Source organism: Pleurodeles waltl, chromosome 3_1 (genome assembly GCF_031143425.1).
Source record: "Pleurodeles waltl isolate 20211129_DDA chromosome 3_1, aPleWal1.hap1.20221129, whole genome shotgun sequence".
NCBI lineage: Eukaryota > Metazoa > Chordata > Amphibia > Caudata > Salamandridae > Pleurodeles > Pleurodeles waltl.
Genome location: NC_090440.1, coordinates 1,999,062,708 through 1,999,078,498, shown reverse-complemented (window position 1 = coordinate 1,999,078,498; position 15,791 = coordinate 1,999,062,708). Strand labels below are relative to the sequence as shown.

General features: G+C 46.4%; 1 protein-coding gene across 1 annotated transcript in view; it reads right to left on the bottom strand.

Moving 5' to 3' along the window:
• LOC138283656 (uncharacterized) overlaps window positions 1-15,791 on the bottom strand; it is a 426,145-nt gene that overhangs the window by 42,522 nt on the left and 367,832 nt on the right. The window lies entirely within an intron of this gene.

The window sequence follows — 15,791 nt, the reverse complement described above, 5'->3', positions numbered from 1 at the left end:
GGTGGGGGGGAGCATGGGCCATTTTGGGGGCCTCCGGACCCTAACCTTGGACCTCCTACCCACACAATATAGGGGAATAGTAGTCCAAGCGCGGATTCTTTCCTACCTGCACTATGGGAACGCCTTGTAAAAGGGTTCACCCAAATATATCATCAAGAGACTCCAGGCAGTCCAAAAGCGGCAGCAAGGACTATCCTTAAGCTACCCAAACACACCGCAGTAAAAAGTGCACTTGCTTCCAGTGGAGCAGAGGGTAAAATTTAAGGCACTTTATCTGGCTCACAGGGGAATCAACCATAAAGGACCCTCTTTGATAAGGGCCCTTTGAGTACCCAACATCCCTAGCAGGACCTTAAGATCCTCCGATGCATGACTACTGAAGCTTTTGCAAATTCAAAGGACCAGATTGGGGGGTGGGGTAGATCCTTTTCATATCTGACCCTTAAACTATGGAACACAATGCCTGCTGAGCTCAGAAACAAAATTAACAAGAACTGAGTCAGAAAAATGCTCAAAACATAGCTATACTCCCACTAGCCCTAGACATGCACTGTCACAGAGTGTGTACTTGGGTAGCCATGTACTTTATAAATCTGCATAGCTTAGCATAGCATAACCTCGGAAAGGTTTGCTATAAATCCCAATGAATTCCTGGGAGTACTTTTTTTGCAGCAATTACTTGCAGCTCAGGCTACACCTTGGGAAGAGGGTCTTTAACAACCAATATAGCACTCAGCTGCAGGCTACAATGCTATACTAACAAAGAATGACAAGTTCACTAAAACAAAATGGAGATCCCATATTAAACAAATAAAAATGTCCCATTAAAATCTACCCCTAAAAGAGTTAGAGAAACCCTGCGCGGTGGGTGTTGAGCATAGTCCTAGGTGGGACTGGTAACAGTAATAGGTAAGAATGTTCAGGATGAAAGAACGGTTGAATGAAAAGGAGAAAAGTCTTGCTATGGAAACTCAGGAAGGTTTAACACTGTAAAACGGGAAGTCTCTGTGTTGCTGAATAACATAGTAATGTGAGAGGGACCCACAGAAATGGAAAATAATCCCTTCCATGCCAGCCATAGTGTTTTCCATCATGTTCAGATTTTTTGCAGTATTAGTCAGTGCTGACACCATTGCTCTTTGCGATTCATTATTCTCCCAGTGGGTGGACAGTCATTAGTCCCCCAATGCGTTGACAGAGGATTCCCTGCTTGCAGCAAAGTGACTCCCCCCACAGGCGTGGGGTGGAAGAATACCTTCCTTTCCTCCTTGGCACATTTTCCTCACCACAGTGTACAGTGGCAGTCTTGCTTGGTGACGCAGCCCTCCGTCAGGGCTCGGTGATATCCTGCACTGCACCAGGGAGCTCTCTTTCTATGAAGGCCTCCAGTGTACGAGGTGCTGGGAGGGTGAGAGAGTGGCGATGCCGATTTACCTCTAGTCATCAAACCAAAATCAAGAGTCTTCTCCAATCATCTGGGTATCATGCTAACAAGAGGTGCCCAGAAGAACCTCACAAAGTATAGCCAAGAAGCCATGGCTGCCATTTTGTTTCAATTCACACTCTAGTGTGGAGGACGTCTTCATTGCCTCTCACTCAGCTATTCTAGAAACATCATGGACAACAGGAATGTCAACCACTGCAGAAACAACTACTTCGTAAGTATGTTTGTTTTCCTATGCCACCATGCCCCAAAGCACGACCAACAGCTGACAGAGCAGAGTCGGCCATAGGAATTCAGCCAGAAGAAGCTATTATACTCAATGCCAAGCTCCGCCCCTATTCTTTTGTAAACATAACATTTAGATGCTGTTATTACAATCCATTGCCCCATACTAACTCTGTGTTTTAAATGTTGCTAGTTATATTACAAAAACTATGCACTCAGTATCTTTTTTTTCCCAACATTACGTTTTGCATCGTTTTTCTGTTTAAAACTGTGAAACCTTTGAGACGTTTTTGATAACTTTACTGCACTAGACCAGTGTTTTAGTTCATCAAAGAGTACCTCTTCACAGTGATGCTGACATGCTGCTGTCTGGTTTGCTGTAGACACAAACCTAGCTGAAATTATCTGTTAATTGTAAGGTTGTTGGTAAGTGGAAGAGTTTATACTTGTATGTAATCCATGATTCAAACAACTGTGATCACGTCTGGCCATTCATTAGGAGAGGTGCTGATTACTCCCTAACATTAAGATCGCAGCAGACTAAATAATATGCTTAACACATCCCTAAACACACCTTTCTCACCCGGCATCTGTAATCATGCCACACAGTTATTCTGAACGTGTTGAGTACACAAACGAGGACAACGTTTGGCTTCTCTGTGTGTCACTCGTACTGTTAAATTGTTTATTTTACATCTCTACTTAAATTGCCCTGCTGTATTATTTGGCCATGTAGGATGCCTAAAAGCCCTTCAGGGCCAATTAAACGGGTGAAATCAAACTCTAACCGCGCTCCGTACAGTCCTAATCACTTGGACTAATTGGCAGCGCACTGTAATCTTATTTCGAATGTACGGGCGCTGGCAGCCTGAGCAAAGGGTAATGAGATTATAGTCGAGACCTTTGTAGTGTGATTAAAGAGGGCTGCCGAGCGGCACTTCCAGCAGGCGCGAGACCCGCCTGAGAGATGTGAGGACGCAGCCTCGTGTCCTGTCACTCCGGTAATCAGCCCTTGTAAAAACAGGCGGCAGAACGGCCGAGCACTGTGAGGAATGTTGCTTCCATTGCACCACAGTGTTTTTTTCAGCATTTTTTTTATATAACGTGAACCTGCCCAAGAACATTAGAGCACTTTACAGTAACACCAGCTTACAGTATACAAATCCATATATATAAATATATATATATATATATATACATATACATATATATTTAATTAAAAAAACAAAAATTACTGGGACATTATAGTTAGGAAATAGAATTGAAAAAAGCATAGAAATTCACTTAAAAAAACAAAGATTACAGGGACTTTGTAGTTAGGTTCAGCTTGTACTGACATAAAACCATAGAAATTCAGCTGTTACAGTTATGGCTAGCTCAAGTAACTATAACTCGTACACTAAGGTAACTATAACTCGCACAGTTACCAATAATTATACTGAAAATGTTGTATTGATATTATCAATGATGTTATAAAAGATGTAATGAATGATGTAATATCCGGGTTAATTAGCAGTGCATGGCAAGGGCACAAGTAATAGGTACCTTAGGGCACAAGTTAATGTTACTTGAGATAACCATAACAATAACTGCTGAATTTCTATGGTTTTGTGCCAGTAAAATCTGAACCTAATTATAACTTCCCTGTAGCCTTTGTTTCTTTAAGTGTATTTCTATTTTCTTTTTAACAATAAGTAATATTTAATTAATTTACATTAATCCAACCACATCCGGGCCCTGATGTCTACTCCCTATAAGCATCTAACCCCACGCCAACCACGGCCTGTGGCCAGCACCTTGCAGCCAACCCTCTATAAGCAACCAACCCCGTGCCACACCTGGCCATCGGCCGTGCACACTAGGGTTTGGCCGTAGGGCTGGCCTGTGGCCAGTCCCTGCAGCCAACCCTTCATGAGCACTTAACCGTGTGCCTTGGCCCTGCAGCCAATGCTCCCAAAAGGCCCCCATCTCTCTCCGACTTGGGGCTCAGGGCCCACATCCTCCGGGCCTGGTCAATTTATGAGAGGGGAGGCTGCAGTGTCCCCCTCCCAGGGCTGATTTTGGCCCTGGGGACCCAATCCCCCCAGGCCTATCCAATCATATCCAAAATGTAAACAAATTTAGAACAACATCATGGCCGACGCCCACACACCCTCCCTGGTGCGGGTCACGACCAGTGGCCGACACCAGGAAGGGCATTAATAAATCCTCGGGTGCATCGCACCCGAGGCCTCGTAAGAAAGGGGAGACTCTCCCCTTTCTTACGAGGCCTTCTGAAACTGTTTCTGGCCCCCGATCGCAGCACAGCTGCGATCGGGGGCCAGGAAACCCCACTAGACACCAGGGATTTCACTTTTGGGGGGCGGCCCCCCCCCGGAAAACGGGCCGCCCCCCCCCCCGGCATAATTTTCATTAAAAAAAAAAAAGGTAGGTGCCCCCTGGGGGGGGGGGGGGCGCGATTGCGCCCCCCCCCCCAGTGGGTTTTTTTTTTTCTCCCAAAAAAAAAATAATGAAATGACAGGGGGTCGCCCGTGGGCAGGGTGACCCCCTGTGGGGGCAATTTTTTTTTTAGATGTTGTAGGGTTTCCCTGGGGGCCATTTTGGCCCCCAAGGAAACCATACAACAACTAAAAAAAAATATATGTATATATCTATATATATATATCTATGTAGATAGATATATCTAGGTACATGGATATATCTATAGATATATCTATGTAGATATATATTTATATATATATATATAGGTAGATCTGTATCAAAGAGATTTATAAAGCGCGCTACTCACCTGTGAGGGTCTCAAGGCGCTGAGGGGGGGACGGGGGGAGGGAAAGGGGCTAGGAGGTTCACTGTTCAAAAAGCCAGGTTTTGAGGCCCTTCCTGAAAATAAGTAGGTTTTGGGTCTTGCGAATGTGGGTTGTGAGTGCGTTCCATGTTTTGGGTGCAATGTAGGAGAAGGATCTGCCCCCGGTGGTGGTGTGTTTGATGCGGGGGACAGAGGCGAGAGAGAGGTCAGCTGAACGGACGTTTCGTGTGGGGGTGTGGAAGGTGACTCTCGTTGAGGTAGGCAGGGCCTGTGTTGTGGAGTGATTTGTGTGTGAGGATGAGGATCTTGAAGGTGATCCTTTTGTCAATGGGGAGCCAGTGGAGGGATTTGAGGTGTGGAGAGATGTGTTTGTGTCGGTGGAGGTCGAGGATGAGTCGTGCTGCTGAGTTCTGGATGCGTGTAGTTTGCACTTGAGTTTTAGAGTGGTGCCGGCGTAGAGGGCGTTTCTGTAATCAAGCCTGCTGCTGATGAGTGCGTGAGTGACAGTTTTTCTGGTCTCTGTGGGGATCCATTTGAATGTTTTTCAGTATACGGAGTTTGTTGAAGCATGAGGAGGTAAGAGCGTTGATTTGTTGGGTCATAGAGAGGGAGGAGTCTAGGATGATGCTGAGGTTGCGTGCGTAGTTGGCGGGGGTGGGTGCAGGGCCTAGCGTGGTTGGCCACCATGGGGGGTCCCAGGTTTTTTTGGTGAGGGCCAAAGAGGATTATTTCGGTTTTGCTTGAGTTGAGTTTCAGGTGGTTGGCTGTCATATATACATCACTTTTGTCAATATGTGGTTGGTTTCCCTGGGGGGAAAAGGGTCCGACTTGTCTAGTGGCAGTTTTAGTGCCATAAAGAAGCGCAGAAGGTTTATATGCCTACTGCAAAGAGCACATCTGTATTTTATGTAAATAGCTGAGTACATTAGTAAAGTCTATGGAGAGATGAAGGGCACTTTTGCTGGGTGGTAATGAGGGAATCCGAGGAGGAGGGAGTGGGAGCACCAATAATGATTGTTGGACTGGGCGCAGGAGGTGCTAAAGACTGTGACGAATGGTATGTGACAAGGTGTTTTTTGAGTGTCTTGAAAGTACGTGCTGATTGAGGGAAGAAGCGCAGGTAAAGTGGCCTCTACTGTTGCACGTATCTCACACACACCATCGATTTTGTGACTGTCTACGTAGGCTAGTGTTTTAGAGCAACAGTTTAGCCAATAGCAGAGATGGCATCTTGATGGATGACTGCTGCCTGCACTCGGGTTATAGAGGACCGCTCTGACATAGGATCAGAGACTGAGACATCAGATACTGAGACAGCATCTGAGGGATAGGACAATGGCGCAGACTCTGGGAGTGATTTTTCAGTTAGAGGAGTCCCATTCGAAAACTCCTCTTCCAGTACATTAGGAGGGAGGTGATGAGGACAGTCCTGCTGTCCCTTCGCAAGCTGTTCGTGCAACTGGGTAATAGTGGGTTAGGCCAACCCAGAGAGCAGGTGAATGCGGCGGCAAGCAGAGAGAGAGTGCTCTCTTGGGAGCTCACCAATTTAGTTCAGCCCCAAATTCCACCACCCAAATCATATTGTGGAGACATCAAAATTGTCTATGGCAAAACAAACTGGTTTTGTAAGGCAGGCACCTGTGTTTTTGGTCCTGGATTCGGCGGCCATATAGAGAAACACACTAAACCCAAACATTTCTGGAAACTAGACATTCGGGGGAGTCCACAGAGGTGTGACTTGTGTGGATTCCCCAAAGTTTTCTTACCCAGAATACCCTGCAAAGCTGAAATGTTGAAAAAAAACTCTATTTTTCTCGCATTTCTGTCACACAAACTACAGGAATATGCTGGGATCCACAACATTCCTACCACCCAGTGACTCCTCACCTGTCCTGATAAAAACACTACCCCACTTGAGTGCCTACACCTAGTGCCTGTGTCAGGAATGGATCACCCCAGGGTCAACAGCTGCCTCACGTAAGGACCAACATTGACCGTTGTGTGATCTATTCCTGTCGCAGGCACCAGGCCTAACCACACAAGTGAGGTATCATAATTATCGGGAGACTTGGGGGAACGCTGGGTGGTAGGAAATTTGTGGCTCCTCTCAGATTCCAGAACTTTCTGTCACCGAAATGTGAGGAAAACGTGGTATTTTAGCCACATTTTGAGGTTTGCAAAGGATTCTGGGTAACATAACCTGGTCCGAGCCCCACAAGTCACCTCATCTTGGATTCCCCTGGGTTTCTAGTTTTAAAAAATGTGCTGGTTTGCTAGGTTTCCCCAGGTGCCGGCTGAGCTAGAGGCCAAAATCCACAGGTAGGCACTGTTTTCTATGAAAAAATGTGATGTGTCCACGTTCTGTTTTGGGGCATTTCCTGTCGCGGGCGCTAGGCCTACCCACACAAGTGAGGTATCATTTTTATCGGGAGACTTGGGGGAACGCCGGGTGGAAGGAAATTTGTGGCTCCTCTCAGATTCCAGAACTTTCTGTCACCGAAATGTGAGGAAAACTTGTTTTTTTAGCCACTTTTTGAGGTTTGCAAAGGATTCTGGGTAACAGAACCTGGTCCGAGCCCCGCGAGTCACCCCTCCTTGGATTGCCCTAGGTCTCTAGTTTTCAGAAATGCACAAGTTTGGTAGGTTTCCCTAGGTGCCGGCTGAGCTAGAGGCCAAAATCTACAGGTAGGCACTTCTCAAAAAACACCTCTGTTTTCTTCCAAAAATTTGGATGTGTCCACGTTGCGCTTTGGGGCGTTTCCTGTCGCGGGCGCTAGGCCTACCCACACAAGTGAGGTATCATTTTTATCGGAAGACTTGGGGGAACGCCGGGTGGAAGGAAATTTGTGGCTCCTCTCAGAATCCAGAACTTTCTGTCACCGAAATGTGAGGAAAACTTGTTTTTTTAGCCACTTTTTGAGGTTTGCAAAGGATTCTGGGTAACAGAACCTGGTCCGAGCCCCGCGAGTCACCCCTCCTTCGATTGCCCTAGGTCTCTAGTTTTCAGAAATGTACAGGTTTGGTAGGTTTCCCTAGGTGCCGGCTGAGCTAGAGGCCAAAATCTACAGGTAGGCACTTCTCAAAAAACACCTCTGTTTTCTTCCAAAAATTTGGATGTGTCCACGTTGCGCTTTGGGGCGTTTCCTGTCGCGGGCGCTAGGCCTACCCACACAAGTGAGGTATCATTTTTATCGGGAGACTTGGGGGAAAGCCAGGTGGAAGGAAATTTGTGGCTCCTCTCAGATTCCAGAACTTTCTGTCACCGAAATGTGAGGAAAACTTGTTTTTTTAGCCACTTTTTGAGGTTTGCAAAGGATTCTGGGTAACAGAACCTGGTCCGAGCCCCGCAAGTCACCCCTCCTTGGATTCCCCTAGGTCTCTAGTTTTCAGAAATGCACAGGTTTGGTAGGTTTCCCTATGTGCCGGCTGAGCTAGAGGCCAAAATCTACAGGTAGGCACTTTGGAAAAAACAGCTGTGTTTTCTATAAAAAAAATAGGATGTGTCCATGTTGTGTTTTGGGGCATTTCCTGTTGCGGGCACTAGGCCTACCCACACAAGTGAGGTATCATTTTTATCGGGAGACTTGGGGGAACACAGAATAGCAAAACAAGTGTTATTGCCCCTTATCTTTCTCTACATTTTTTCCTTCCAAATATAAGAGAGTGTGTAAAAAAGACGTCTATTTGAGAAATGCCCTGCAATTCACATGCTAGTATGGGCACCTCGGAATTCAGCGATGTGCAAATAACCACTGCTCCTCAAAACCTTATCTTGATCCCATTTTGGGAATGCAAAGGTTTTCTTGATACCTCTTTTTCACTCTTCATATTTCAGCAAATGAATTGCTGTATACCCAGTATAGAATGAAAACCAACTGCAGGGTGCAGCTCATTTATTGGCTCTGGGTACCTAGGGTTCTTGATGAACCTACAAGCCCTTTATATCCCGCAACCAGAAGAGTCCAGCAGACAAAACGGTATATTGCTTTCAGAAATCTGACATCGCAGGAAAAAGTTACAGAGTAAAACATAAAGAAAAATGGCTGTTGTTTTCAGTTCAATTTCAATATTTTTTTATTTCAGCTGTTATTTTCTGTAGGAAAACCTTGTAGGATCTACACAAATGACCCCTTGCTGAATTCAGAATTTTGTCTAGTTTTCAGAAATGTTTAGCATTCCGGGATCCAGCATTGGTTTCACACCCATTCCTGTCACTAACTGGAAGGAGGCTGAAAGCACCAAATATAGTAGAAATGGGGTATGTCCCAGTAAAATGCCAAATTTGTGTTGAAAAATTTGGTTTTCTGATTCAAGTCTGCCCGTTCCTGAAAGGTGGGAAGATAGTGATTTCAGCACCAGAAACCCTTTGTTGGTGGCATTTTCAGGGAAAAAAACACAAGCCTTCTTCGGCAGCCCTTTTTTCCCATTTTTTTGGAAAAAAACTAAATTTTCACTGTATTTTGGCTATTTTCTTGGTCTCCTCCAGGGGAAACCACCAACTCTGGGTACCATTAGAATCCCTAGGATGTTGGAAAAAAAGGACGCAAATTTGGCGTGGTTAGCTTATGTGGACAAAAAGTTATGAAGCCCTAAGCGCGAACTACCCCAAATAGCCAAAAAAGGGCTCAGCACTGGGGGGGGGGGAAAGGCCCAGCAGCTAAGGGGTTAAACAGCCACTGGGATATACACTCCTTTCTAACCAAACAACAGAAGCCTGCACAGACGCCTTCTGCTCTTATAGCTCACAAAATCCCCATACTCCTTTCTCCCAGGATATGACCTCAGAGCTGATGCCACCAATAGAAAAGCCTGCTAAGAATTCAAACTGACTGCCCTTTCTCACCCCTACCATTAGTTATGCAAATTGGGTGAACGTTTAATTGATCTGCTGCTGCATTGCGCTTGGCTTTTCTTTAAGTTATTGTTCGGTTCACTAACATCTCTCAGCAGAGTTTGTTCTTTGAAAAATCACTACACCAACCAGATTAAAATGGTTGTTTTTCTCAATTTTCCGGGTGATGCTGCACCCATAGTTTGGTGTGTATTCATACCAACGTTTGCATTTTTCATTTTAGCAGTTTTATATATTGCAACCTCAACCCGAAGACAGCCAATCAGATCTCTAATGGAAATCGGCTGGATTTGTGGAGGGTTTGTGTCTCTAGATATACAAGTTTGGTTTTCTTTTAATATCTCAAAAACTACTGAACTGATTTACACCAAATAACGAAAAGGCAGTTTTCTGGGCCAAGAGCTACCTTCCTGCCAAATTTGGTGTACTTCTGTCCAGTCGTTCGGGCTGTAGTCGTGTTGAAAATCCCTATGGGGATATTGCATGGGGAAAAAGCTTTGTAAGACCCCTCCCTTTTTACTGGCCCCTGCTTCACAGATCACCACGAACATTTCAAGACAATAGCTGAACTGACTGTTGTTACTAACTTTGACATTTTCGTGAAGATTAGTCAAACGGCGCCAAAATTATTAGCAAAATAAAAAAACGCTGTGTATGTGTGTGTATATTTATACACACACACACTCATTTTGTTTTAGGCACAGGGAGATCATGTGGTGGGTGCCCAGAATCACATGATGTTGGGCCAGCACAGGGACTCTAACCTAGTTCCCTGGTTTCCCAGTTCATGCCTGGCAGTTAGGCCACATCTTCTTCCAATATGCTTTCCCCTCAAGCTTCTACCACAATGTTAATGTGAACTTAGAGTACTCAGACTCTGCAATTAAGTGACTGGGACCATTTGAAAAGCAAGCAGCATGACCTGAGTGACAATTCCTAACCAGAACGACATGCACTGCAGTGAACAACATATAATAAGAAGACGTGCCACAGTGACCAATCCTAAAAAGAAAGACATAAGCCACAACAATATATCCGAGCAAGACAATGAAAGAGACAAATACAGAATAAGAGGATTTGCACCATATATAAAATGCGGCACGGAGCCCAAACTTAAACAAGACAACATGGTCCACAGCGCTCAATCCCAAACAGGATAGCATGCCCCAGAGCGATGAAATGGACAGGATCACAGCATCTAATACCATATAAAAACACGTTTCACTGTGCCCAAACCTAAAGAAGATAAAATACACTACTTTGACCAAACACAAACAATACAACATGGACAGTGATCGTTCCAAGAGTACATGAAACGCGCTACAACAATGAATCCCTAACAAGACAATAAGACCACAGCGACTAATGACAACCATAAGAATATATGCCACAGTGTCCAAACCAAAGTGAGATAAAATGTCTACAGTGACCAGTTCCATCCAGGCCTGCAAGGATTGATCCCAAACAGCCATCATACCTCACAGTGTCCTTCAAAACAAAAAAACATGCCCCATAGTGACCAATCCCTAAAAAGTCAACATGCACTCGAGTGACCAAATCAAAAATAAATGAGCATTGACAAAGCCAATAAGTCTCATCCATACAAGAGTTATTGGCTTTAGCAATGTACACCAGTGTGGCCGCTGTTCAGCATGGCTACAAGTTAGTAGTGTTGTAAAGTGGAGAGGAGGAATAGAGTGTTGTATAGTGGATTTGCTGGAGTAGAGGGGAGTAAAGTTCAGTGGCAGAGTGTTGTAGAATGGAACGGTGGGGGGAGGAATAGCAGGTAGTGGGGTGGACTGACTGGGATAGAGTGCAATGGATGGGATTCTGGTACAGTGGGGTGAATTGAGGAGTGGGGTGGATTGGGTTGGAGTGGAGTGGAGTTTAATGAAGTGGTTTGGAGTGGGATGGATTGGATTCATTGGTCTGGAGTGTGATGGATTGGTCTGGATTGGGGTGGATTGGACTGGGGTGGTAGACTGGAATGGGGTGGACTGGACTACAGTGGGGTGGATTAGATTTTAGTGGGGTGGATTGGAGTGGGGTTCGCTGGAATCATTAGAGCAACTGACCTGGGTGGGGTGGAATGGATAGGGGTGGATCGGAGTAGATTGGATTAGAAGGGAGTGGTGTTGAGTGGGGGATTAGAGTGGGGTAGGGCTGATTGGGGTGCATTGGAGTGGGATGGATTGGAATGGAGTGGGGTAGACTGAAATAGAGTGGATTGGAATGAAATGGAATGGGGTGGATTGGATTGGGGTGGATTGAAGCACTGTGAGCTGGATTGGGCTGGGGTGGATTTGATTGGGTTGGGTTGGATAGAAGTGGGGTGGATTGGAATGGAGTGGGTTAGAATAGAGTGGGGTGGAATGGTGTGGGATAGAACGGATCAGGGTAAAGTGGAGTAAGGTGGGTTGGACTGCAGTGTGGTGGAATAGAGTGGTGTGGAATGATCTAGAGTGCTGTAGATTGGTTTGGAATAGGGTGGAGTGGGTTGGAGTGGATTGGATTACAGTCGGGTGGATGGGATTGGAGTGAGGTAGATTGGATTGAATGGGATGGGTTGGATTGGGGTGGAGTGGGGTGGATTGGATTGGGATGAGATGGATTAGATTGAGGTGGATTGGATTGAAGTAGGGTGGGTTCGATTGAGGTAGACTGGATTGGAGTGGAGTAGTGTAGATTTGGAGTGGGTTGGATTGGAGTGGGATGGATTGCTGTGTGGTGGGTTGGACTGGGGTGGGCTGAGGTGGTGTGGATTGAGGTGGTTTGGATTGGGGCAGGGTGGATTGGATTGAGGTAGATTGGACTAGAGTGGGATGGGGTGGATTTGAGTGCAGTGGGGTGGATTGAAGCGGTATGGATTGGATTGGGGTGGATTGGAGTGGGGTGGGTGCACTGAATTTGAGTATGGTGTTTCTTTAAGAGTGGGGTGGATGGTTTGGAATGGGGAGTAATGGGCTCGATTGGAGTGGGGTGGATTTGATTGGAGTCAGCTGGACTGGGTTTGAGTGGCCCAGATAGGTGTGGAGGCAGATTGCTTTGTTTGGGAGTGGAACAGATTGTTGTGGATTGAAGTGGGCCAGATTGGAGTGGGGCGATTGTTTTGGATTGGAGTGAGGCAGATTGGAGTGTGGCAGAGTGTTTTAGATTGAAGTGGGTCAGATTGTTTTGGATTGGAGTAGAGCAGATTGTAGGGGGGCAGATTGGAATGCAGCAGCTTGTTTTGGATTGGTGGGGGGCAGAGTGAGTGGGGCAGATTGGAGTGGGACAGATTGTTTTGGACTGGTGTGCGGATTGGAGTGGGGCGGATTGTTTTGGATTGGAGTGGGGCAGATTGGAATGATGTGGGTTGGACTGGGGCACATTGTTTTGGATTGGAGTGGGGCAGACTGGAGTGGATTGGAGTGGGGCAAACTGTCTTGGACTTAAGTGTGGCAGATTGTTTTGGACTGGAGTGTGGCACATTGGAGTGAGGCAGACAGTTGAGGATTGGAGTGGGACAGATTGTAATGGGGCATATTTTTATGGATTCAAATTTAGCAGATTGGTTTGGAATGGAGTGGGGCAGATTGGAGTGGGGGATTGGATTGGGAGAGATTGGAGTAGCAGTGATTGGAGTGGCAGAGATCGGAGCAGGCAGATTGTTTAAGGTTGGAATGGGGTGGATTGGATTGGGGTTAGGTGGATTGGATTGGAGTGGGGTAGGTTAGAATGGGCTGAAATGGGGTAGATTGGATTGGGCTGAATTGGAATTGTGTGGGGTGGATTGATTGGAGTGGGGGGATTGTGGTGGATTGGAAGGGGGGTGAATTGGAATGAAGTGGGTGGCCTGCATTGGAGTGAGGGTAATTGGATTGCAGTGGGTCGGATTGCAGTGAGGTAGATTGTTTTGGATTGAAGTGGGGCAGAAAGTTTTGGATTGGAGTGGGGCAGATTGTTTTGGATTGGAGTGGGGGAGATTGGAATGTGGTACAGTGGTTTGGATTGGAGTGGGGTAGACTGTTTTGCATTGGAGTGGGGACAATTGTTTTGGATTTGAGTGGGGCAGAATGGAGTGGGCAGACTGGTTTGGATTGGATTGGGGCAGACTGGGGTGAATTGGAGTGGGAAACGTTGGAATTGGGCATATTGTTTTGGGAGACATTCAGATTGAAGTAGGCAGATGTTTTTGATAGGAGTGGGGCGGATTGGAGTGGGGCACACTTTTTAGAATGACATGGGGCAGATCGTTTTGGATTGGACTGGGGTGGATTGATTCGGTTGCAGTGAGGCAGATCGATTTGGATTGGAGTGGGACAGACTTTTGTGGATTAGAGTGGGGCAGATTGTTTTAGATTGGAGTGGGGCAGATTGTTTTGGTGTGGGGCATATTGACGTGGGGTGGATTAGAGCGGGACAGATTGTTCTGGATTGGAGTGGGGCAAATTCTTTTGGATTGGAGTGGGGTAGATTGAGTTGGGCAGGTTGTTTTGGATTGATTGAAGTGGAGCAGATTGGAGTGGGGCAAACCAGCCTGGGGTGGATTAGAATGAGGAGGTTTAGAGTGGGGTAGATTGTTTTGGTTGTAGTGGGGCAGATGGCTTTGGATTGGAGTGGAGCAGATTGGAGTGGGGCAGACTGTTTTGGATTAGAGTGAAGCAGATTGGAGTGGGGCAGATTGCTTTGGTTTGGAGTGGGGCAAAATGGAGTGGGGCAGATTGCTTTGCCTTGGAGTGAGTCAAATTGTTTTGGATTGAAGTGGGGCAGCTTTGAGGGGAACAGGTTGTTTTGGATTGGAGTGGGGCAGACTGGGTCGTGGCAGATTGCTTTGGTTTGAAGTAGAGGAGATTGGAGTCTGGCAGATAGTTTTGGTTTGAAGTGAGGCAGATTGGAGTAGGGCAGGTTGTTGGAGTAGGGCAGATTGTTTTGTATTGGAGTGGGCAGATTGTTTTAGATTGGAGAGGGGCAGATTAGAGTGGACTGGAGTGACCAAATTATTTTGGACTGAAGAGGGGCAGATTGGAGTTGGGCAGATTGTTCTGGATTGCAGAGTGGCAGATTAGAATGGGGCAGACGTTTTTGGATTCAAGCAGGGCAGACTGTTTTAGATTTGAGTGGGGCAGACTGCTTTAGATTTGAGGGGGCAGATCGTTTTGGATTGGAGTGGGGCAGACTGTTTTTGATTGGAGTGGGGCAGATTGTTTTTGATTGGAGAGGGGCAGATTGTTTTGGACTGCAGTACAGCAGATTGGAGAGGCAAATTGGAATGGGGTAGATTGTTTTGGATTGGAGACAATCAGATTGTAGTGGGGGAGACTGGAGCGGGTGGATTGGATTCAGGTGGAGTGGGGTGAACTGGATTGGGGTGAGGTGGATTGGACTGGAGTGGGGCAGATTGGATTCAGCAGGGTTGGGGTAGATTTGGTTGGGCTATACTGGATTTGTGTTGCTTGGGTTGAATTGGAGTGGGATGGATTGTGGTGGATTGGAGGGGGTGAATTGGGATGGAGTGGGGTGAACTGTCTTGGGGTGAGGGTGACTGGATTTGAGTGGGGAGGATTGAAGTGGGGCAGATTGTTTTGGATTGAAGTGGGGCAGAAAGTTTTGGATTGGAGTGGGGAAGACTGGAGTGGGGTTGATTGGAGTGGAGTGGATTGCTTTGGATTGGAGTGGGGCATACTTTTTTAGATTGGCATGGGGCATACATTTTTAGATTGCAGAGGGGCAGATTGTTTGGATTGGAGTGGGGCACGTTGGAGGGGGGAGACTGGAATGGAGCAGATTGTTTTGAATTGGTGTGGGATAGAGTGAGTGGGGCAGATTAGAGTGGGACAGATTATTTTGGACTGGAGCAGGCAGATTGTTTTCGACTGGAGTGGGGCAGATTGGAGCGGACTGGAGTGGGCAAATTGTTTTGGATTGAAGAGGGACCAATTGGAGTTGGGCAGATTGTTTTGGATTGGAGTATGGCAGACTGGAGTGGGGCACACTTTTTTTGGATTCGAGCGGGTCAGACTGTTTTAGAATCAAGAGGTGCAGATTGTTTTGGATTGAAGTGGGGCAGATTGTTTTTGATTGGAGTGAGGCAGATTGTTTTTGATTGGAGAGGGGCAGATTGTTTTAGGTTGGAGTGGGTCAGATTGGAGTAAGGGAGACTGTAGCAGGCAGATAGTTTTAGATAGAAATGGAGTGGAATGGGATGGAGTCGGGTGGATTGGACTGGAGTGGGGTAGATTGGATTGGGGCAGGATGGATTGGGCTGGATTGGATTTATGTGGAGTGGACTGGATTATGGTGGATTGGAGTGTGGTGAATTGGGATGGAGTGGGGTGTGGATTGGAGTGGGGTGATGGTGACTGGCTTTCAGTGGGTCAGATTGGAGTAGGGCTGATTGCTTTGGATGAAGTGGGGCAGATTGGAGTGAAGCATTTTGGACTGGGGCAGAAAGTTTTGGATTGGAGTGGGGTGCATTGTTTTGG